General features: G+C 44.4%; 1 long non-coding RNA gene across 1 annotated transcript; it reads right to left on the bottom strand.

Moving 5' to 3' along the window:
• Positions 1–5,183: 5,183 nt before the first annotated feature.
• LOC117546966 lies at positions 5,184–6,986 on the bottom strand. The gene is made up of 4 exons (XR_004569105.1): positions 6,742–6,986; positions 6,459–6,528; positions 6,183–6,353; positions 5,184–5,607 (listed from the first exon to the last, which is right to left on the bottom strand). It is a non-coding gene; the product is annotated as an uncharacterized LOC117546966 (long non-coding RNA).
• Positions 6,987–22,877: the final 15,891 nt, after the last annotated feature.

Raw genomic sequence — 22,877 nt, 5'->3', positions numbered from 1 at the left:
GCCCCCATCGTCAGTAAATGGAAGTACTACAAAGAATCCCGTTTAGTGCAATTATTTCACAAGTTTTGTTACACAGCTCGAAAAATATTACCGAGGTCCGGACCTCGGTGACCTCAATGGTGGATACGGCCATGCTAACAGGGTGTTTGTGAAAATAACGGGGACAGAGCTGGCTGCTGTCAGACGATCAGCTGTGCGGAGGAAAGGACGTCCCATTGCTCTTAACATTTCCCTGCTTCTCGTGGTTTCCTCGCGTCTCTCCATGCTTCCCTGGTGGGAGGGACTAGTCGCAGGGAAACGACGCAAGTGAGGGACTCAAGGAATCCATTTAACCGAAATTAAATGCAGCCCAGGCCTCTCGTCTCCACCCTGGAACAACTGTTTCCCACTGCCGCCATAACCAATCTCTACTCCCAGCTCCCCTTTTCTAATAAACAAATGTTACTTTCACCAGCTGATTCCGAGTCTGATTATGGGTCCCCTCCAGTATATGTGACACCGACAGTGACTTGTACTAGCTGCTGGTCGCAGCTGTAAAAAAAACATTAAAAAATCTAACTTGCAGCTGAAAGCGTTGCGAGACACCCCAGGTGAATAGGGTAATGTTTTTTAACTTAAAGGTATCAGCTAGAAATGTCTCCAGTTAATTACTTACAATAAGGCAATTGTTTTTTGTATTACAAGTTTTCTGAAATTTTAAATATACAAATTAGCCATGATCTCATTAAATATGCGCATATTTTAACACATTTCAGGAATCTAAATCTGAACTTTGTATAAAGCCAGGTTCAAAATTCTTGTTTCATTTTGTAGTCATATTAGTATCTAAGGCTTTTACAGAAGGGATATTGGATATCTCTTTTTATCACTCCATAAATCAGAAAATACTGTCAATAGCCCTAAAATATCAATTTTCGCCATGTTTTTAGGTATACAATGTTGTATAATTCAGGCTATGAATGATATATGAACAACCCCTTCTGTAAAAGCCTTCATAATATTGATAGGAATATAACTGGAAGGTTTGGTGTATCTACGTGCTACTGAAGTTGAAATTTCGAACTCAGAGTAGGAGAAAAAACTCATTTTGAGAAAACGACCTTTGTAGTGCCGAGAGATAGGGAGTCGGAGGCGGTGCAATGGAGGTACAAAGCTTGCTTTAATGAGCAGCAGAAATGCAGGTGTTGTCGGGTCGCAGTCCGGGACGACAAGAGAGAGAAGACAGGAGGGCACACAATACATATAGACAACCACATACATGTCCGTGTGGAAACAATACCCCCAACTCTAGTTCCATGTGTGGATTATGTAACCCAGTGCATGGTCACCACACAAGCCCCCCCAGAATCCAAACATGGCAACAACAAAAAAAATCTCTGCGTCCGGGAGGAAGCACCACAGGGGCCGAGGAGGGTGAGGTTGCAGGTGAGGGCCGGGCCATGGAACGGGCCGTCGGAAGGGGGGCCGGAGGAAGGAGCGTAACCCGGCCGCAGGCAGACGAGCAGCGGCGGCGGGCACGAAATCCTCGGCAGGCGTCGAGGGATCCCCGGAAGGCAGGAGCAGTCTCCCCGGGAGGAAGGAGCCGTGGACAGAGGAGAGGCCAGACAGGGTCCCGGAGCGCGCCATCCATGTGCCGATGGAAGCATGGGCGACGTCCAAAACTGTCGAGGCGAGACGGGGTCCGGGAGTGCACTACCCAGGCGCCGATGGAAACATGAGTGGCGTCTGGAACCGCCGTCGAGGCGGTGAAAAAGTGAGAGTGTCAACACGAGGTCAACCGGCTGGTCGAACCTCCTCTCCGGCACCAAAAAAAGCCGTTAGCTGCTGCCGTTAGCTGGCAGCCATCTGTAGCTGCTAGCCGTAGTTAGCCAACGTGGTTAGCTGCTAGTTGTCGTTAGCTAGCGCAGCCGGGACGTGCAGCCGCACGCCCCAAAGAAACAACCCCACGAGGTAGCAATCGGGTTCATCCCTACCCAGCAGGTCGTGCATCGTCCACCCTGTAGTCGGAAGGCAGATGCGGGAATGGCGAGCAACATCCTCAGCCATTCCGCGAGGCGCGCACCGAGCCTCGGTCCGCGTGCCTGTAGCAGCCACGGTCGACTCCAAAAAATCCCCGGCATTTCGAGAAAGAAACCTGAGTTTCCTTTGCCGTGTTCGGGTCCGTCTCGGAAACTTCCCAAGACGCTGTCAGGGTCACCAGTGTAGTGCCGAGAGATAGGGAGTCGGTACAAAGCTTGCTTTAATGAGCAGCAGAAATGCAGGTGTTGTCGGGTCGCAGCCCGGGACGACAAGAGAGAGAAGACAGGAGGGCACACAATACATATAGACAACCACAACCACATACATGTCCGTGTGGAAACAATACCCCCAACTCTAGTTCCATGTGTGGATTATGTAACCCAGTGTATTAAAGGTGGTCACCACACCTTTAAAGATTGCAGTGAGGCGCTAGCTAAACCCTCCTGTTCTTTGGTAGATAGCTTGCGCATCGACGCACTCCGTGAATGTATTTCATGTTCGGGGTCATTTGTTTTTTGTATAACCTTGCTTCGTGCAAACGACAATTGTTGTCATCTTTTCTGTGAATGTTTTTTTCGCCGTTCTTTTGCCATTTTGAGATTTAAATTTCTAGCGGAAAGCTAACCAGGAAGTGTTTTAGCACACCACATGACGCATCTGAACGAATCACGTTGTCAGAAATTGACACCAGCCAATGAGATTTAGTTTCTTGGTTTAAGACCCCTTTGTACTTTCACGATTGGTTGCTGATACAAAGGAAATGACCATATTTGGATCTGATGCGATTGTGCAGGAGAGACGGAGCTTTCCAGCGATACCTCTGTTGACATGGTGCACACAGCGGTCACGGTACTTTATGTTACGTTAGAATGCTAACTTTTGGTGAATTTAGGATAAATCTACAGACGCAAATAGACAAACTATAGTAAAATAAACACTTAAATGTGTATTTTGTACGTTTTCCTTCCAAAAGCCTGAAAGAAAACATGTTATAGAATCAAAATAGCACAAAATCTCAAAATTGACCAGTGCTTGAAAAACGATGTTTTTGCCTGAAGTGTCTCGCCTTTAAGAATAGGGCATAATGTTCTAACAAAGTTATCAAAAACATTTAAAAAAAGGTTATTACCAAGCATTTTTAGAATGCTTTTAGAGAACGTTATCCTACCTTTCAGAAGAACATTCTGGGAACAACAAAATAAAACATCCGGCTGAAAACTTTTTAAGAATAGAAGGGCACAATGTTCTAACAATGTTATCAAAAACATCTTAAAGAGCTTACGAAATTAAGGACAATATGTTCTTATTATGATAATATATACTATTAAAAATGGAAAATCATTTGTCATTAATGACAATATGCCCGCTGTATTTATAAATCGTGATTTATTACAACTTTCCATATTCGTTTCCGATGTTACAAGACCGCACCGAACAAAACAGCTTTTGCCAGTTAGTGACGTCTCGCACGTCACGGTACGTCACGAGTAGAACACTTTTTAAATAATACACTAACTATATGGCTAATGTCGGACTCTGGCTCGGATATTTCGACAGAATCGAGTGCACTTCCAAGAAGAGGAGGATTTTATTGAAGAGGATGCCGGTGTGGTGGAATTAGATCATGCGGGCGAGTCTAACGTGGTGGAACCATACCAGTTTGAGCCACAGTATTCAAGTAGCGGTAGAGATACAGGGTGTTTCTCAATGTTGAGTATGCTTGCTTGGTAGCACGTCTTCCGAGCGTCTTGCTTCAGAAGCGAGGCAAGAATACTTCCTAGCCTCGGAAAACGAAGAATGGAACAGGCTAACAGGTGTGCAGGTGTGCGTCATATGCGAGGCCCCGCCTTAAATGGAGCGCGATTTGTTTGAAAACTCAACTGATTTACAAAGATGGAAACGTTTGTATTGGTTTCGTCTTGTATGCATGCATTTAATGAGAAGGAGGAAGAGATCGAACGGGAGTGTCGGCGGCGTCTGTCTGCTCGGAGGAGGAGGATGTTCTGTCGGCACCTTTGTGGAGGACGACGTGCTCGGGTAGGATAAATAATGTATTGTTTTATTTAATGTTGGGAGAATGGGTAAGCTAGTTAAATAAGTCTTGCCGCTTGCCTTCCGTACAAGTTTTATTCTCTAATGTGAATCAAGTAAATTAACTATCCCTAATTAAGCAAGGAACACTTTTCTCCCGTGTAAATTTTGCATATATAGTTTGTGCATGTTTGTAGTCGTTCTAACACTTTTCGATGCGGAGACAATGTGTAATCACATTGAAATTGTTTGTTTAATAATGCAAACACACACACGCAAATTGCAGATTAGAAACAAATGAACCATTAACAAGAAACAAATGTCAAGTAAACTGAAACTGCCCTCTATTCTTTATGTTGTGCAGGGCCATCACTACTGCATTAATCAATTATTATTATATTTTATTGTAATGTAGAGACAAGGCTTTTAGTGACAATCATGTATTGCGTTACAATTATATGTAAAAAAAAGTAAAAGAATAAATAAAAGTCTAAATATGATATTTTGCCCATAGACTGTATATATCAATGGACGTACACTGTAAGACTTTTTCCTGTAAAATAACAGTAAAGAGCTGGCAGCAGAGACGCCAGCCATTTACTGTTATTTTTACGGTATCTAACTGTGAAATTATTTTACAGCCTATTGCTGTAAAAGAGAAATACATTATATCTTTCCTTTGTTTAAATTTACAGAAAAAGTATTGGCATCACAGACCCCAGAAGTTTATTGTAATGTTACAGTATCCATACTGTTGAACAATTGTTAAAACGAATTAGCAGTTCAAATAAACATTGATTTATATCCATCAAAAAACATTTTATTTAAAAAGGACAGTGTCAACATAAATAATGCTTTTCCAAAATACAAAAATGTTTGGATAATCCAGAGAAACAAGAGATAAACATAGCAAAAATAATAGCCTGGGAGTTCATTAAACAATGTGTCTTAATACTCAAGATAACATAATATGAACAAATAATAAATGATACAAAGAATTCTGTGACGTAAACCACTTCAAAGATATTTCTCTGAATTTGCTGCTGTGGATTATCTCGTAACTGAACTAAACTAAAGTATTTGGAGACTAAGAACATTGCATTAAGAACATTTGAACATCAACATTAGTAAAGACATTTTAACAATGTTATCGATAGCAGCATGTTTGAACGCTAATTATCTCTCTTTAAAATATATCTAAATCTAGTGTATTTTTTCTTAATTTACAAAGGGTTTCTAATCGTTGTTTATCGTTGACCCTGAGAGTTTAAAAGTTGAAATGTTTAACTTCTGAACCTTATATGAACATCTTGAAATATTAAATCTTACTTTAAACTTTTACTTTCCTTCATTGCTTTTGTGCTGATTGTCTTTTTGTGTTGATTGAGTTCAAGCTAAATGAAGTCCCACTCAAAGTCCATTAGTTTCTTTATTAAGACGGACACATGTGTGTTTACCGTGGCAGACTTATTCTGGACAATCCGTCCAGACTTCTTGGAGACGACCTTACCCTGGGCTGCCTTCGTGCCTCTCTCCGGATTTATACCGATGAAGCGCCTGAAATCAGAATAGTCTTAGATAAGAGACTGAATAGAAAACTATAAGGAACACAAAAGGGTAATTTGGGTATATCAGGTTTAAAGAGATTACCAAGTTTGGAACATTAATTTGTATCAATTTTGGTCATTTATAATTTTTTGGGGAACTTGCCAGTTTAATAGTATGCAATTTGCATATTGACATTCACGCCTCATCAGAGCTTATAGGCATATTATAAGAGAGTCAGCTCTACTACAATGTATTGAAACAAATACATTGTTTTCAAGATAGAAAGATTGGACATGAGCATTAAGCAGCAATGTTTTGTGTGCTGTTGCTTCAAATGTTTTTGTTACCTGACCACAATTTACCTACTGCCAAAGACATTTCTCATCATGGGAATGCCTGCCTGAGTAAATGTCTGTGTCATTACTGATAAGTAACTTTTACCTTTCATGGTTAAAAAAAGAAAACAAACAAACTATCCCTGTGCAAGGTTCAGTTTGTGGTTATTTAGGTTTCAAGATATGCAATTATCCAAAAGAAAAATCAAAAAACTATAATGATGACATAAAAATGAAAGTATGTTTTACCTCTGAATGAATTCTAGAGTACAGACGGCCTCTTCCTGGTACTGCAGGTTGAGCATGTAGAAGATCGCAAACAAGGCTGCAAAAACGTTGGTGTGATGCCCTCAAACATCACACGGCCCTCAAGGGAGATCATCCATCTTTCAATAGTGACTTGTCCTGTTCCACCTGAAACTTAATGTCAGAGCAAAAATCTTAATTCATCTCACCTTATCCAAGCATTATGTACAATAATAGAGCAATGGCTTGTATGACACATGTGTCCTATTAAATACATACCAAGCAGTATCAGGCGAGGACTTGCAGGAAGCGTGAGGGTTGTCTCAACATCAGCTGCAGTGAAAAATGGCTGTCGGGAACAGACAAAGGCATACATTTTATGAATATAGTATGGTTTTATTAGACAAAGAAGAAAAAGGTAATCAAGTAGAAAACACTGGGTGAGAATAACCAGTAAAAAAAGTAGGCTTCTGAAGTACTGTAGCTGGCGTACTGTCAATAAATAGATATCATATTTAAAATGTAAATGTAGGTAAATAAAGCAAATATATACTGTATATACTTATATCTGCAAGACGGACCAGCCCTGTAAGGTCTTCTCTAAAGTGTGCCATGAGCAGCTGCAGAATGCGGAGCCCCATCTCATTTTTGTCACCATTGGAGAGCACATCCTCAACTTCCTTATTTGTAGGTATCTTCATGAAGAACTCTTTGATGGATCTCCCACATTCCTCCATGCTGAGTTCCAAGCTACGAAGCACATTGATGTCAGTAAGCAGCTCAAAATGTGTTACGGTAGAGTGAAGCAGGCAGGACCCAAATGCAGAATAAACTGATAACACCTTTATTTCAAGGATATGAATAAAACTCGGACAAAACAGAACACTCCCCGGTGAACTCAGTCACCAACAAAAGACGAACCAACACTGAACACAGGAAGAGCCAAGACTAAATACAGGGAGGGGTAATCACAAGACGAGAAACAGCCGGGCAGGGGAGGAGAAACACAAGGGCCACAGGTGAACACAATCAGACAACTAGACACACCAGGGAAACTAACGACAGGAGGAAAAACACAGGGAAAAGGACCAGACAATATACACGGAGGAAAACACGACAGGGAGAACAGCAAAACACCCAAAACAAGACATACAAAACGTAACATAACACAATAATCGTAACAAAATGAGCATATATGCTCCTTTGAGTAAGACAAAACACACTTAAAGCATCAATTAGGGGTATTTTTATGAACTCTCATGTGTCTTACATAGGCCAATATTGTTAAACAGTTATTACCACAGAACTGATAGGGGAACATGGTTGCAACCAATGTAGGAAAAAACGTTTTACACAATGCCCTGACTTTTACTCCACATTCTCAATAACAAATAGTGTGCACACCCACCAAACACATTTCTAACAAATTATGCATCGATGTTGAGGCTGGAATGTTATAATCTCAAACCAAGTTGCAATGTTAACTTTGGTAGGCTTGTCTATAAAATCAAAAGAAAATAAATGTTTTAATTGTATGTAGCCTTTACACACTTTTAGACAACTTTTCTCTTAAATATAAAGCACTTTTCTGCTTATAATCATCTGCATCAACAGTATAACATTCTTGTTGAGTGTGTATTTTTGGTGTACAGTTATTTACAAGCGGCAAGAGGCTATAAGGTAAAGTTAGCTAGCTAGTTGACTAGGGCAACCATCTTGGCTAGGGCAACCATCTTAGCTAGTGCGGGAAAATCAACAGCAAAAGAAAATGTTATTTTAATTGTATACACGTGTAGCCTAAACACTTTCACCCGACTTTCCTCTCAAAGATAAAGCACTTTTCTGCCTGGATTTATCCGCATCAACAACATAACCATCTTCTTTATTCAGTGCTCGATCACACAGTCAATGCTTCAACAGCTTGCTGGGCATCCGTTTTATTTCAAACATTATTTTTGGGAAATTCGCATTCTTGAATTAAACTGAGAAAGAGAAAAAAAGGTTTGTAATCACCGTCGATTTTGTAGATGCAGCCAGATGGATGAACCCGGAGTTTCTGTTGATGAAAGCGTACCTCTGAGCTGCAGGCGTGTTGGCTCCATACACCCGATTTCCAAAAAATACTGTAGTTTACCGTTAGTTAACCATAACCCTTTGAAGTCGACCGCCGCGCCGGCGCGATCATGTGAACTGTTCAAGCCAACGCCGCATAAAAACAACATAGCGGACATTGCAGACTTTCTGTCGAAAGTACTGGCTTGAAACTATAAGCCAGTCTTTGTTTCATTCAAATCGACCCAGTAAAAACGGAGATACGATAAAATTGATAACAATATATTTTGTTCACCCGCTCAAAAGGTATGAAAAAAGGAAGCGCATATTTGAATATCTTTGCCCTATTTTATAATTTTACTGAACGGAAAATGATGCTGGAAACTGTGGTTCTATTTCGTCCCTATAGAGAGGCGAAGTCCCTCCCCTTCCGAAAGCCTCCATGGGACCCCGGAAGCGGAAAATTATACATTGAAGTCAATGGAGAGAGAAAGGTTATCTTTTGATCCCGTTTGAATTGTGCCACGAATGACACATATGATGTTTGTCAATTTAAAAGAACATTTTGCAAGTCAAAAAAATAAAAATGTGTCGTAAAACTGTGAAGTTACACATTTTTTTGTGTGAAACCGCTCAGTGAACTACAGGTCTCTCGTCTCGCACAATACGCGTCACCAACATAAAGATGGCCGTCACGTTAGCACATTTCACCACATTCTTTCAGAATGAGAATAAAAGTATTTTACGAGGTGAAAATCACTACAAGTCTGGGCACGTTGAGAGCTGTACCTATATGAAAGGGGAGTTAGTCGGTTCTGTAAGAGCCAGCATGCGGGACCGGCTTTACAAGGTTTCGGTGAGTAATATGAGTGCAATGTGTAACGTTAATGTCAGCTAAATAACATTAGCTAACAAGGTACACTAACGTGTTTTGTTTTAGCAACTAGTTTTCTCCTTAAAGGAATGCTCCACTCATTAGATAATTAATCAAAACTTCAGTATTTAGTGAAACATTATGTTTAAACCATACCCTGAAGAAATCAGCGATATTCTCCTGTAAATAATGATTTTATAGCTCTTTTTTATCAAAACCTGTATATTCCGTCAGGCCGCTGCCATTTTGCCCATTTTCAGTAGTCACGTGATGGTCGTGACGTCATCCATGCGTTCACTTTGTAAACACACGAAAACATGGCGAAGTTTTGAGCAATATGAAGAGATTGGAAGGGGGAATTCAGCCATACAGGTTCGAGCCTACTTAGTACTACTTAGTAGATACAATGATTTTGATTACTAGATATGTATGCATGTAGTACCACCCTTGCTAGCGATTCCCTCTCTAGTTTAGCATAATCAGCCTCGTTGTCCCTGGCCCTAGAACCACGATTTTATGGGGCCGGAAAACTGGGGGGAAATACCCACTAGCCGGTACTACGCTATATGGAAAGGCCACCAAAAACTGGCCTGGCCTGGACGATAAAGGACGTTTAAACGGGGCTACCCGCTGCAATGGAAATGCGCCATAACATACCTTATTCTTACTCCGAGCACTACTTCTGGTTCTCCGTCGCTTCACACTTGCAGAGGGCGATTTCTCAACTGGCCGAACTGGTGTCCTGGTCAGTGATGACACCAGAAAGACCAATGGTACTGCATCTCCATTAAGTAATGGTTGTTCAATAAATCCCATGTTATGTTTTATCATACTCATAGTAGTCGTCCGGAAACTTGAAATGTTCGCTGCATACATGCGCCTGTGGATCTTTCGGTTCGGGCCGGCCACATTTCGCTAGCCACTGCCTCCGAACGTACTTCCTACGCTTACCTTTTGGCAACAGATAGAACCGAGCATTCCGTGGATTGTTCCTATCATAACTGTGGCAATGTTTCGCGATACAATGAGGCATATTTGAAGAGAGTAACTACAGTAAATAACATGAACATCAACGTGTCCTCGAAACCAAACGCATGGTTTACGTCACGTCCGGTAAAATGGCGCCGCCCACAGTGTTGATGTTATTTCGGTAATTAATCAGTTTAAAATCACTGATAACGTCATCGGATTACAAAAAAAAAAAAGAGAGACTGGCAGAGACTGGTCTGTTTTATCGGATGATAATTATTTAAAAATGAGTGTCATGAGCATACCATTCCTTTAAGAACTTCGTGGTCTCTGTGTATGCTGTGGATAACATTAGTGTTCACAAGAACAAGGTACACTCCCGTGTTTTGTTTTAGTTGCTCTTCAGATTGAAGCGGACAGTTTTATATCGACTATACTGTATGTGTGATCTCCTTTGTGTCATTTGAGTTTATTTGCTGTGTGTAGATTCAAGGATTTTGGTTATCTTGTCAATTTGTTTGGTTATCTAGGCACAGCTGTGTGTGACTCCCTCTGGTACACTGGTATGTGTGTTCCTAATGTAGAGAGCATTGATTAATTAATAAACTACACACTGAGTCTAGATCCTGATCAAATCCTTTTTTTTTGTTGATCAAATGTTTTTCAAAATGTATTCATACACATTTAAAAAAATTAGGGCTGTCAGTCGATTAAAATATTTAATCGCGATTAATCGCATGATTGTCCATAGTTAATCTCGATTAATCGGAAATTAATCGCACATTTTGTATCTGTTCTAAATGTACCTTAGAGGAATATTTGTCACGTTTTTAATACTCTTATCAACATATGAGTGGACAAATATGCTTTATGCAAATGTTTATTATCATTTGAACAATGACAAATATTCTCATGAATATTAAACACAACAACCTCATAGGTAATACAGAAAAATCAAACAATAACAACAATCAGACAAATATATGGAAAAATAAACCCTCCCACCCCCAGATCCTGACCATCCTTGTATTGCTCATTCAATCTATTATAGCATGCTAACAAATGGTACTTACTTTATTTTTACAAATCTGCATGGGAGACGATGGCGCGATGCAGAGCGCTGTCTGTGATTGTGCACGGGGGATGTACAAATGCAGCCACACTGCAGCATTGGCAATATTTGCCATGTGGCAGATCAGCTCCACAGATGTTGAGTGCCAGTGGAGGAAGCCTGGCACTTCCAAAGTAGTCCAGCCGGTGTCTCAACTCTATCAACAGCAAGAGGAGACATACAACCCACTGGCCAGAGACATCGCCACTCAGGATGTAGACTGGTTCAGGTCTGCACTGAGGGGCACACAGTGTGGCATGGCATGGCTTTTATCACCTGAGCCAGAGCCGCAGCCTCAACATCAGGCCATTGTCACCGTGCCGGAGCTGGTGAAGGAGCATGGGGGTCGGGGGCTTGAGGCAATTCTTGCCTCAATGCGACTGACAAGAGACCAGCAAGCTGCCATCCAGACAGCCACCGTAGGACAGCGGACAAATCCCCAGTGGCAGTTACACAGACAGGGCAGGTTGACAGCCAGCAATTTTGGTGCTGTGCTGAGGTCGGGACTTTCATCCACTCCATGCGCGTCCCTCATGAAGAGGGTGCTTGGGGGTTACAATTTAGACGGAGTCATGGCTGTCAACTGGAGAGTTGTAAATGAGGCCGAAGGGGTGAAGGCTTTTGTGCAGGCCTATCGGGTGACAGTGATCGACGCTGGTCTCTTTGTGAGTGAGTCGGGTGTTTTGGGAGCATCACCCGATGGACTTGTGCAGCCATCTGCCCTGCTGGAGGTGAAGTGTCCACACAGCCAGAGGAACATGACCATCGCAGAGGCAGTCCAGTTACCATCCTTCTGTCTCCGTGAGGAGGGTGGGTCTTATGTTCTCAAGGAGAATCACCCATACTGGCACCAGGTCCAAGGGCAGCTGCACATCACAGACCGGAGTATCTGCTATTTTGTTGTGTGGACCACGAAGGAGGCGATCATCATCCCCATCCCCAAAGACCCTGCATGGCATGGAATTCTCCTCCTCCTGGAGAACTTCTACACTCAGCATATGCTCCCTGTGTTGGCCAGTAGAGAGGAGGACATATAAATAAACACACACACGCACACACACACACACACACACACACACACACACACACACCCACACACACACACACACACACACACACACACACACACACACACACACACACACACACACACACATGATATTTAACTAATAAACAATAAATCCCATGTTGTTGGAAAAGTAATAATGCTGCATGTGTACGTTTTTGTTCAAATATAGCAAGTGTTATCGTGTTATGTGTTCCTGATATCGTGCAGCCCTAATATTAAGGCCTTATTGTCACATGCACAATAACTACAGTGCAGTTTTGGGCAATGAACATGTTAAGTCTCAGGCCCCTCTAAAATAAAGGATATTTAAGACATATAAATAAGGAATTACTTTTACTGAACTACTACATAACTGTATTACATGGTTATATAAATAGTTTGAATGATTCATGACTGACAGAAGCTTGTTTTTACACTGACCTGTTATACTCATATCTTTGTAACTTCAGTAAACCTCAACAATTCCCCTTCTGGTTTCATGCATCACAGTTCAGTAAACTGAGTAAAATATGAACCAGTGTAATCATTATAATAACTTAGGATTGTAACTCTTTAGAAAAGGTGTAGGTGGCTCTTAAAAGAGCCGTTGTGTGACTTTGGGCTGGTCTCAGCAGATGCAGCGGGCCAGCTGGATGTTCCCCCCGGGGATCGCAGGCTGAAAGGTTTGGGAACCCCTGCCTTAGTCAACGGTGAGGGTGCTGGCTACTTCCTTTATCAGGGGATTTTGCAGGTTCACCAAGGCACAGCAAAGCTGTACCAGCACATCTGCAGTGTTCCTGAGGTGGCAAGGAATCAGGTCCAGAATCCTGAACTCCTTTATTCTGGCATTTGCCCTCTCCACATGGACCCTGTTCTTGGCTATTTCCCTGGTAGCTCTCACCTCACTCTCTGTGAACTTACCCTTGTTCAGGAAAGGGGGAATGTTCACAATCACACCCGCAGGCACAATATCAGATATTAAGAAGCCCTTGTCTGCCAGGATAAGGTCGCCAGCCACTAAATGTTCCAGAATGCCTGAATGCTGCATAATGGCCTTATCAGACACAGAGCCCGGGAAGAGTTGGCTGCAGAAGTTGATGACTCCATTTGGGGCCACAGAGATGAGCACTTTGAAGGAGTGCATCCCTCTGTAGGTGGAGTATGTCAGCTTGGCTTGGTCCATCTGACTTCGGGCGGCCACGTGGATGTCGGTGCGGTCGACAATCATTCTGCAGTTGAAGGCAGAGGACTGGAAAGCAGCAGGCATGCTGTTTTGTTTTTTTTGCCTACTGGGCACAGTGGACATCATTTTTTTGAACAGCAACCTGTGGAGCAGATGGACCATGGTGTTCACCACATTACCCACTGTTGCGGTACTGCAGTGGAACAGCTGTGCAAGGTGCAGGTGAGGATAATTCTGCCGGATCTTCATCATGGCCATGAAGACCTGGTCTGCCAGCAGGATGCCCTCCACTTTCCATCCAGCGAAATAGACAATGGAGCCCTCAAAGCGCTCCACCAACCCCGCCACCCTTTTAAACATGGCCTGATCAGGAAGCCTTGTTTCCATACGGATTACATCATCAGGTAAGCCTGCTGCTGAATATTTGGCCATTCGCATCCAAGTATCCCCTGCCAGGTCTGCGGAACAACTGGACTGCACACTGGAAGGTTCGGTTTCTGGACTGATTAACCGCTAAGCTCCCTTTCTCTTTGGTCCACTCAAATACAGTTGGCCCTTTCTCTTTTCCATGAGGAAAATGGCAGCTGCATATTCGGCTTTTCTCATCTGGCTCCCTGTCTGCTCGTCTACAATGAGAAAATTATATAATTCATTACTAACAATCATTTAAACCTGCCAAATAGCCCCCCTACCCATAGTTTAAACAGTCTGCACTCTTGTATTTATATTGTGAAGCACTTGTAACATTCAGCTTGTATGTGTTTTAGTTGAACCCTAAGTAAGACAGAGCTCTTAAGGCCAAACAGTGTGTTTGGCCTTTTAAGTGTGACACATATGTAGGGATAAATGCTTCACCTGACCACTGTTACTTAATAAAAAAGGTTTTCTGCATCGTCCGTAATTTTTTCCAAATAATTACCAATATTTCACAAATTCTTCATGTCAATTTAAGAGCACAGCTGTATGTTGACTATGTCAACTTTGCTTGGTTCATCTTACTGGGGGGCAGCTACATGGATGTCGGTGCAGTCCACAATCATTTTGCAGTTGAAGGCAGAATTAATTTATTATTGACTCAGAATGAAGCACAACTTCATGTCATACAATACATTGACTTCATTTGTAATTGTGTAAAAAAATAAAGCATTGATTAGCAAGCAGGACCTGCAGGAACAGAGAACGGTGATGGGTGGAGCTGGGAAGAGAGAAGAATAAAGAAAACAGATCAACTTTATTATCGGATATTAAAAATTCAATTTTCAAAACAAGTTGCCGCTCCTACAGTTTTCTAGTATGTAAAGATGATTTCATTTGACCTATGCAAAATATCACACTCAATACATGTGTGTCTCTGGGGGGTGCAATGTGCCTTTGATATATATAAATAATATACCATAACCAAATACGTACAGTGGAAATCAGGTTGCCAGGTCAGTCCAGTGTGCATGTTCCTCAACGTCTCAGCAGTTACAGGTGAGGTAAATAAAATAAAAGAGAAAAAGGTCAGTAACAACACTTGAAAGTAACAACACTTTGAATAATTATCTCTTCTAATAATTTTATCTCAGTAAGCACACAACGACTGTCTTTCCAACAAACAGATTGACTCACCCTTACTGTCATCACAAGGAAACACGTCCAGAAGAATGTCATGCAAAGCTCCCTGCCTGCCTGCCTGCCTGCGACTCTCCCTGACTGCTTCCTTAGCACCCGGTGGATGGCGCAGTAGGCTACGTTTCAAATGTTTCACGAAATACTTACCATCATGACTACTCTTACTGTTTAAAATGTTGGTTTACTTCATGTAATAAAATAATAACTTCATGGTAAGGCTACTAAAAATAACAAGGCTAAGTAAAGTAATGCTAACTAACGTGCTCGCTACTCGTCGCTACTAGCTAGGTAGCTAACTTGACTATGCACATGAACATGCACAACATGTATATTACCTATGATATTACCTGATATGTCTGATCCAGCGACTCCTGGTCCTTTCATCAGACGGGAATCGATAGAAGGAGCAAGTGGTATGATCACTTTTATGACTACAACCTGGTACAAAGCACACAGGCATCTTGTAAAAGTGAATTTATTTTTAGCGATCTATAATTTATTGGAGGGAATAAATCAGTTATGAGATCTTCTTCTTCTTCGCTTTAATTACGAGTCTTATTATAAATCACCGAGCATGCCTGTGACATCACTTACGCGACCCAGAATGGGATTTGGGATTTGTAGTCTTTGTAGTAGCGTATTTTTCAGTCTTATATTTCAGCAGTTTTACGACAAAATGTGACTTTTTTGACATGGAAATTATTGTTTAAGATTGACAAACATCATATGTGTAGTTCGTGGCACAATTCAAACGGGATCAAAAGATACGTGTTCTCTCTCCATTGAATTCAATGTACATTTTTCGCTTCCGGGGTCCCATGGTCCGGAAGTAGATGGGCGTGACTTCGTCTCTCCATTGACCGCCAGAGGCGGTGCTTTTGGCACTGGATATGTCCATCGCACGCATGCGCAGTTCGAGTACCTAATAACAACACAAGTCACCTGTGACCCACGTGACTACGGCTACATAGGCCGGCGTCACTAGTGGATCGGTTCCTTTTCATCTTCTCGCTTCGCGAGAGTACCGCGGCTACATTCTTGTAGCCTACAGCGTTCAGGTTTGAACGTTTGATCTGAGGGATTTCTCTGCAAGCAGCTGGCCGCGTGCAGCTTCGCGACTGACAGTCGGAGCTACGGGTTGTTAACGCGTCCTCCAGGAGCTGTGGCCGGCTGTGCGCCGTGCAGAGCCTCGACGGACAGGTTTGTGTCAACTTGTGCACCCTCTCACAGCTAAATTGTCCTGATTGCTGTCTTATTTATTGTTTGGCTTAGACTTTCTGGTGACGACAGTGTTCCCGCTTCCTCTCCCATGAAGTTGCCCTTATGCTCTTTTGAAAGTTCTGCTTGTGGCGTTGAGCCCGAGCTATCATTAGCATTTGAGTCCCAGCTTTAGCTGCGTCTCTCATTCAATTTAGTATGGAAATCCCAGTGTGCCATACTTTGCCCGTTTTTTGTTTAGACGCAGAGAGTAAGGTAAGTACTGGCCATAGTTACTACTGTAACTACGGTCCTAGGCCATGTAAGCACTGGCCAGGGTTACTACTGTGACCATGGCCTACGGTTCTATGCGGGCTGTTCTATTCCATAGAAGCTAATTATCTGGTCTTAACATTGTGTTTTGACTTGGTTTCTTGATTGTTAGCAGCAGCCGCTTGGCTAACACCTTGCATGTACTGTTAAGCTTCATTATTTAACTCAGCCGGTGAGGGCAGTGCTCTCGCTCCCGCTAACGTATGGTTTTGATTGCAGTAGCGCTATATCGTGGTATTTACTGCTCCTAGTACTAGACTCTAGTCTACTACTACTGTACTAGGATGATATGCAGAGAACAATCTTCACTGTGTATGCTGTGTGCTCTGCATGTGTGGCCATTAAAGAGGATTTCATCCTCCCAATATTATATTATCTAGGGTGCAGCCGTTGGCTGACACTTTTAGGCACCGGCCACAGTTACTACTGTAACTATGGTTTTAAGCCGTGTAAGTACTGGCCATAGTTACTACTGTAACTACGGTTCCAAGCAGTGTAAGTACTGGCCACAGTTACTACTGTAACTACGGTTCTAAGCCGCGTAAGTACTTGCCACAGTTACTACTGTAACTACGGCTCTAAGCCGCGTAAGTACTGGCCACAGTTACTACTGTAACTACGGTTCCAAGCCGTGTAAGTACTGGCCACAGTTACTACTGTAACTACGGTTCCAAGCCGTGTAAGTACTGGCCACAGTTACTACTGTAACTACGGCTCTAAGCCGCGTAAGTACTGTCCAGAGTTACTACTGTAACTACGGTTCTAAGCCGTGTAAGTACTGGCCATAGTTACTACTGTAACTACGGGTCTAAGCCGTGTAAATACTGGCCATAGTTACTACTGTAACTACGGTTCTATGCCGTGTAAGCACTGGCCATGGTTACTGCTGTAACTACGGCTCTGTGCGGTTCTCTTCTTTAGAAGCTAGTTATCTGGTCTTAAACATTTGTGTTTGACTTGATCTCGCTTGATTGTTAGCAGCAGCCGCTTGGCTTGCGTGTACTGTTAAGCTTCATTATTAACTCAGCTGGTGAAGGCAGTGCTCTCGCTCCCGCTCCCGGTAACGTATTGTTTTAATTGTTAGCAGCAGCCGCTTGGCTAACATCTTACATGTTTTATTAAAGCTTCTTTATTTAAACTCAGCTGGTGAAAGCAGTGCTCTCGCTCCCGCTCCCGGTAAACGTATTGTTTTGATTGTTAGCAGCAGCCGCTTGGCTAACATCTTGCATGTTTTGATACAGCTTCTTTATTTAAACTCAGCTGGTGAAGGCAGTGCTCTCGCTCCCGCTCCCTGTAACGTATTGCTCTGATTGTTAACAGCGGCCGCTTAGCTAACATCTGGCGTGTTCTGTTGTTGCTTGCTTCGTTGTTTAAATCATCCAGTGAAGGCAGTGTTTTTTCGCCCCCGATCCTGGTAGACGTGCTGCTTGATTCTTAGCAGCAGCCGCCTGGCTAAGCTGCCCCGTTAAGCTTCTTTATTTAATCCAGCTAGGTGAAGGCAGTGCTCTCACTCCCGCTCCCTCTGCCGGTAACGTGGGTGTAGTTACATCCCTCTTTGTTTTTGGCGAGTAGGAGCATTGCTCTACTCTTTCCGTTCAGCAGGTAGCTGGGGAAGGCTGTGTTCTCGCGCCCACTCCCGGCTACGCTGCATCTGGCTACCTATAGACTGGCTCATTCATGTAGCACCTGTATGGCTTCTCTTGAGCCCGAGGACGGCCATGACCGCTGCCCCCCTCTGCCTTGGCCTCGAGCATTTGAGGGAGGGTCTCACGCAAAGCGCCTGCATGAGCTGTAGATTCATGCCTCGGGCGCTCAGAGTGGCTAGAGTCACAGAGGTGGCACCTCTCCTCGTCACAACTTCCTCCAGCTCAGTCTGACCGTTCCCGGCGACTTGATGGCGGGATGGCTATGGGTTCACCCCCCAGGTAGAGGGCTAGAAACAGGCTGTCCTCTAAGGTGGGTCGGTTAGCTGCCGTCATGGAGCAGACGAAGTCGCTCCTGTTGGCCCTTCAGCCAGGGGCCGGTGCGGGAGCTACTAGCTTGCCGCCTGGCCCTCCTTCGGTTGCCACACCTCTACTTGAGGATGCCATGTCGCTAGCGGCTCCGGACAAACCTCTTCTATGAAGGTGGGGGGCGGGGGCCCCGCTCACCCCCGAGGAGGCTTCCCACTCCTCTGCTCAGAGCTCTCTGCAGGGCACGGAGGACGCCTTCATGGCGGCCATTATTCGTGCAGCCCTGGTACGCTTGCAGCTTCAGGTTCCGCAGGCCGACTCGGCTCAGGCTAGCGCCTTTTTCAGGCATAACCCTGCCCCTTTTCACTCCCACTGTTCCTCCTTCAGAGGAGTACCTGAGGGAGCTCCATGCAGGCTGGAGAGACACCAGGGCCCTCTCCCACTCTGCTGCCAGGCAGGATCCGGCAAAGGTGGGGCTGGGTCACTTGCCATCCATTGAGCCTGCCATCGCCTCCCCGATTCGGGTTCCTGATGCCAGGTGCCCTCGGCCTCAGTGCAGGGTCATAAACGAGCTGCTCTGTAGGGCCTACGACACAGCGGCACGGGAACTCCCTCTCCCATCTGATACTGGCTTTCTCTACCTCTCTGCAGCAGGTGCCGGCTGAGCCTTCTTTGCTGGACCTCAGTGATGCATCACTGTAAACCTTTGCCCTAATGTCTAGGGAATGGGGATGAGTTATGTCCTTATTGGTGCAGACTCGTCGCCAGGCTGGCCTACGACAGCCGACGACCGTCCCCGAGAGTCTCGGGGACGGTCGTCGGCTGCTTTCCCAGCAGCAGCTCAGTTACTGGGCTGTCTGTACTTCCGGCCCTTGGGTGGTTTTCACCTTAACCCAGGGGTACGAACCGCAGTTCCGGCCCCTAGCCTTCGGCCGGGCCAAAATGACAGTCGTCAGCAATCCGGCAGAGGCCCTAGCTCTGGCCCAAGAGTTGTCCGTCCTTCTGTCCAAGGACGCAATCGAGCCAGTAGACCCTCTGCTTAGCCCAGGGGGTTCTACTCTGCGTACTTTCTCGTGAGCAAGAAAGTCGGTGGATTTCGCCTGATCTTGGACCTCAGAGGAATCAACAGATTCCTGAAGGTGCTGCCACTCTATATGCTGACCACAGCACATGCACAGCCGTGGAGTTAAGGGGTGCCTACTTCCACGTGGGCCGGGCAACATGGTGCCTTATATTCAGTTCCTTCGGCCCTTGGGCAGGCTGCTTCGGCCATTGGTCCCTTGGGCCCGCTGGCGTTGCGCCCCATGCAGATGTGGCTGAACAGCCTTCACTTGGACGCCAAGTGGCGCAGGGAAGTCAGGGTGTCGCAGCGTTGCCTCCACTCTCGGTCACACTGGAGGGGCAGGGCCTATCTCCTGATGGGCGTGCCCATGGGCGCCATCCCATCCCGCCAGGAGACCGTCACCATAGGTGCAGGTCTCTCAGGGTGGGGTGCAGTACGGCAGGGCCGTTCAGGGTCAGTAGTCTGCCCAGGAGGGTGCACGCCATGCCAACGTGCTAGAGCTTCGGGCTGTGCAGCTTGCACTCACGCACTTTCTACCCCTACTGGGGGGCAAGAATGTGCGTGTTCCTTGGGACAGCATGTACGCTGTTGCCCAGACAGCAGTCCCTTATAGACAGTGGGCGTTCTCACTCCACTCTGAATTTATGTGGCTGCTATTTCTGCCCGACATATTCGGGTCGACGGTGCCACGGCGGGGTGCCACAGGTTGGTGTCCTTCTTCCTGAGAGGGGATTTATGGCAGCATCCCCCTAGCACCCCGAGGGCTCCGGCTTGGGACCTGCCCCTGCTGCCGGATGCCCTATCATCTCTTCCCTTCGAGCCCCTGGCCCAGGTGGAGCTTAAGTGGCTGTCCTTAAAGGCAGCATTTCTGCTTTCCATGACCTCAGGGAAACGAGTTACATGAGCTACATGCCCTCTCCGTGAGCGATACATGCCTGAGGTGGAACTCCGATGGCTCGGGTGTTGCCCTCTGGCCGAACGTGGCATTCCTGCCCAAGGTGCTTCCACTAGTCCACTCCAATCGGCCTATCCAGCTGGCGCGCTTTAACGTCCCACAGGAGAATGGCACGCCTGAGTTGCTGTGCCCTGTGCGTGCCCTAGAGGCGTATATTGGTGCTACGGCCCATATATACGACAGTCAGAGCAGCTCTTCATTTGCCATGGCGGCACGAGAAGGGGCTGTGCTCTCTCCAAGCAGCGGCTGTCCCACTGGGTTGTGGATACAATCTCACATGCCTATGGGGCCAGTGGCCACCCCCCACCATCAGGGGTGAGATGTCACTCTACAAGGAGCATCTCAACGTCTTGGGCTGCCCTGAGAGGGGTGTCCCTGGAGACCATCTGCGCTGCGGCGTCGTGGGCATCGTCTGGCACATTCTCCAGGTTCTACCGGGTCAATGTCGCCACTCCCCATCCTTTGGGCGTGGTCCTGTTGCCGAGCTCCGCTGCTTCCAGCTAGGTAAGCAAGTGTTCGGATTCTTCATGACATGGTTGGTATAGTCATCCAGTGCTAAAAGTACCGCCTCTGGCGGTCAGTAGGGACGAAATAGAACGATAGTTACGGCTGTAACTACGGTTCTATGAGTCCCGGATGACCGCCAGAGTTTCCGGTCACTCAGAATTATTGTGTGCTCGCGAGAAGATTCTGGGAACCGATCCACTAGTGACGCCGGCCTATGTAGCCGTAGTCACGTGGGTCACAGGTGACTTTGTTGTTATTACGTACTCGAACTGCGCATGCATGTGATGGACATATCCAGTGCTAAAAGCACCGCCTCTGGCGGTCAGTAGAGACTCATAGAACCGTAGTTACAGCCGTAACTATCGATCCTGCTCAACAGGAAGCATATACCCGGAAGGGGGGGCGGGTTATCAGGAATAAGCATTGAGAAAGGGGGAGACCGTTCTTATTAAACATCCAGGATGTAAACGCAAACTATAATGTAGACGGAAACTATAAGCTTGTGTTTTGACATGGAGAAGGAGAAAGACAGTCCCTCCTCAGAGTCAAAGAGTGAGGACTTGGATGAGGAAGTGGAGGACCCTTCGTTTTATATATGATATACATAATGGATATATAATATAAACATATATAATATAATAATAGATACAAATATAATATATACACATATAAATAATATACAGAAATATAAAATATATACAAATATAATATACACAAATATATACATATATATTCATAATATATACATATAATAAATATATATTATTATATTCATTCGTCAATCACACTTTTACCTCATCATAATGACATCATTTTCAAAATCAATGTTTGCATTTTTGTGTGATTTTGGGTCAAAATATTTTCATATAGTGTGTTAAAATGAAATAAATAACTATCAGGTGATGAGGTTACATAAGATACAAAATATTGACATGTTAAACATTTCATTGGGGTTAAGAAAGACAATTTAAAAGTATGTGAAAACGGCCAAATTAGCCCCAGGACTCCAGAGGATTGATGAGAAGCGTGCCTCTGAGTTGCAGGCGTATTGGCTCCAGTTCCCGATTTCCCAAAAATACTGTAGTTTACCTTTATTTAACCTTAACATAGAGTTCATGGTCAATGTGCTGTTAATTGCAATTGACAATTCCACAATGCTTTGCAAATAACAGTTAAGAGCTGTATTACATAAAAACAGTATGTTAATGTTGAAAATTCGCCGTAAATTAACAGTAAAGGCTAACAGTGTAGGTGTCACGATCTGTCTGTGTTGTGTTTTGTCTTGTCTTTTTCTGTCTTTGGTTTCCTGTTTTATTTTGTAAAAGTGTTCAACTTCTGTTTTGCCTGTTGGTTTCTGTCTGTTTTCCCTCCTTGATTACCCGATTGTGTTCACCTGGTGCCCCTGTGTTTTCTCCTCCCTCCTCACCTGTCTCTTGTTTGTTTGATTAGTCATGTGTGCATTTAGGTTCTGTGTTTTCTGTTAGTCTTGGTTAGTTCCTTGTTGTAGTTGGACGTTGTTCACGGGGTGAGAGTTCTGTTTTGTCCAAGTTTGTTTCATTTAAGCCTTGAAATAAAGGCAGAGGCGGTTCTAGACCAATTTGACTGGGGGGCCACTGGGGGGCCAGTTATTTTCTGAGGGGGACACAATAAATGCAGGACGAAAAAGAGAACTAGACAGTATGAAGTAATTGGGCATAAGAAAACAATGCAATACAGTTATTGGTATTTGTTTCAGTACACTTATTTATTTCAGATAGATCTTATAGTTATTACTGTTAGCCTCAGCTTAAGTTATAGTACAATTTTTGCACTAACACCATATCATATTTATATAAAAATA

The sequence above is a fragment of the Gymnodraco acuticeps genome, unplaced genomic scaffold (genome assembly GCF_902827175.1).
Source record: "Gymnodraco acuticeps unplaced genomic scaffold, fGymAcu1.1, whole genome shotgun sequence".
NCBI classification, from domain to species: Eukaryota; Metazoa; Chordata; class Actinopteri; order Perciformes; family Bathydraconidae; genus Gymnodraco; species Gymnodraco acuticeps.
This window is presented reverse-complemented; position numbering and strand designations above follow the sequence as displayed.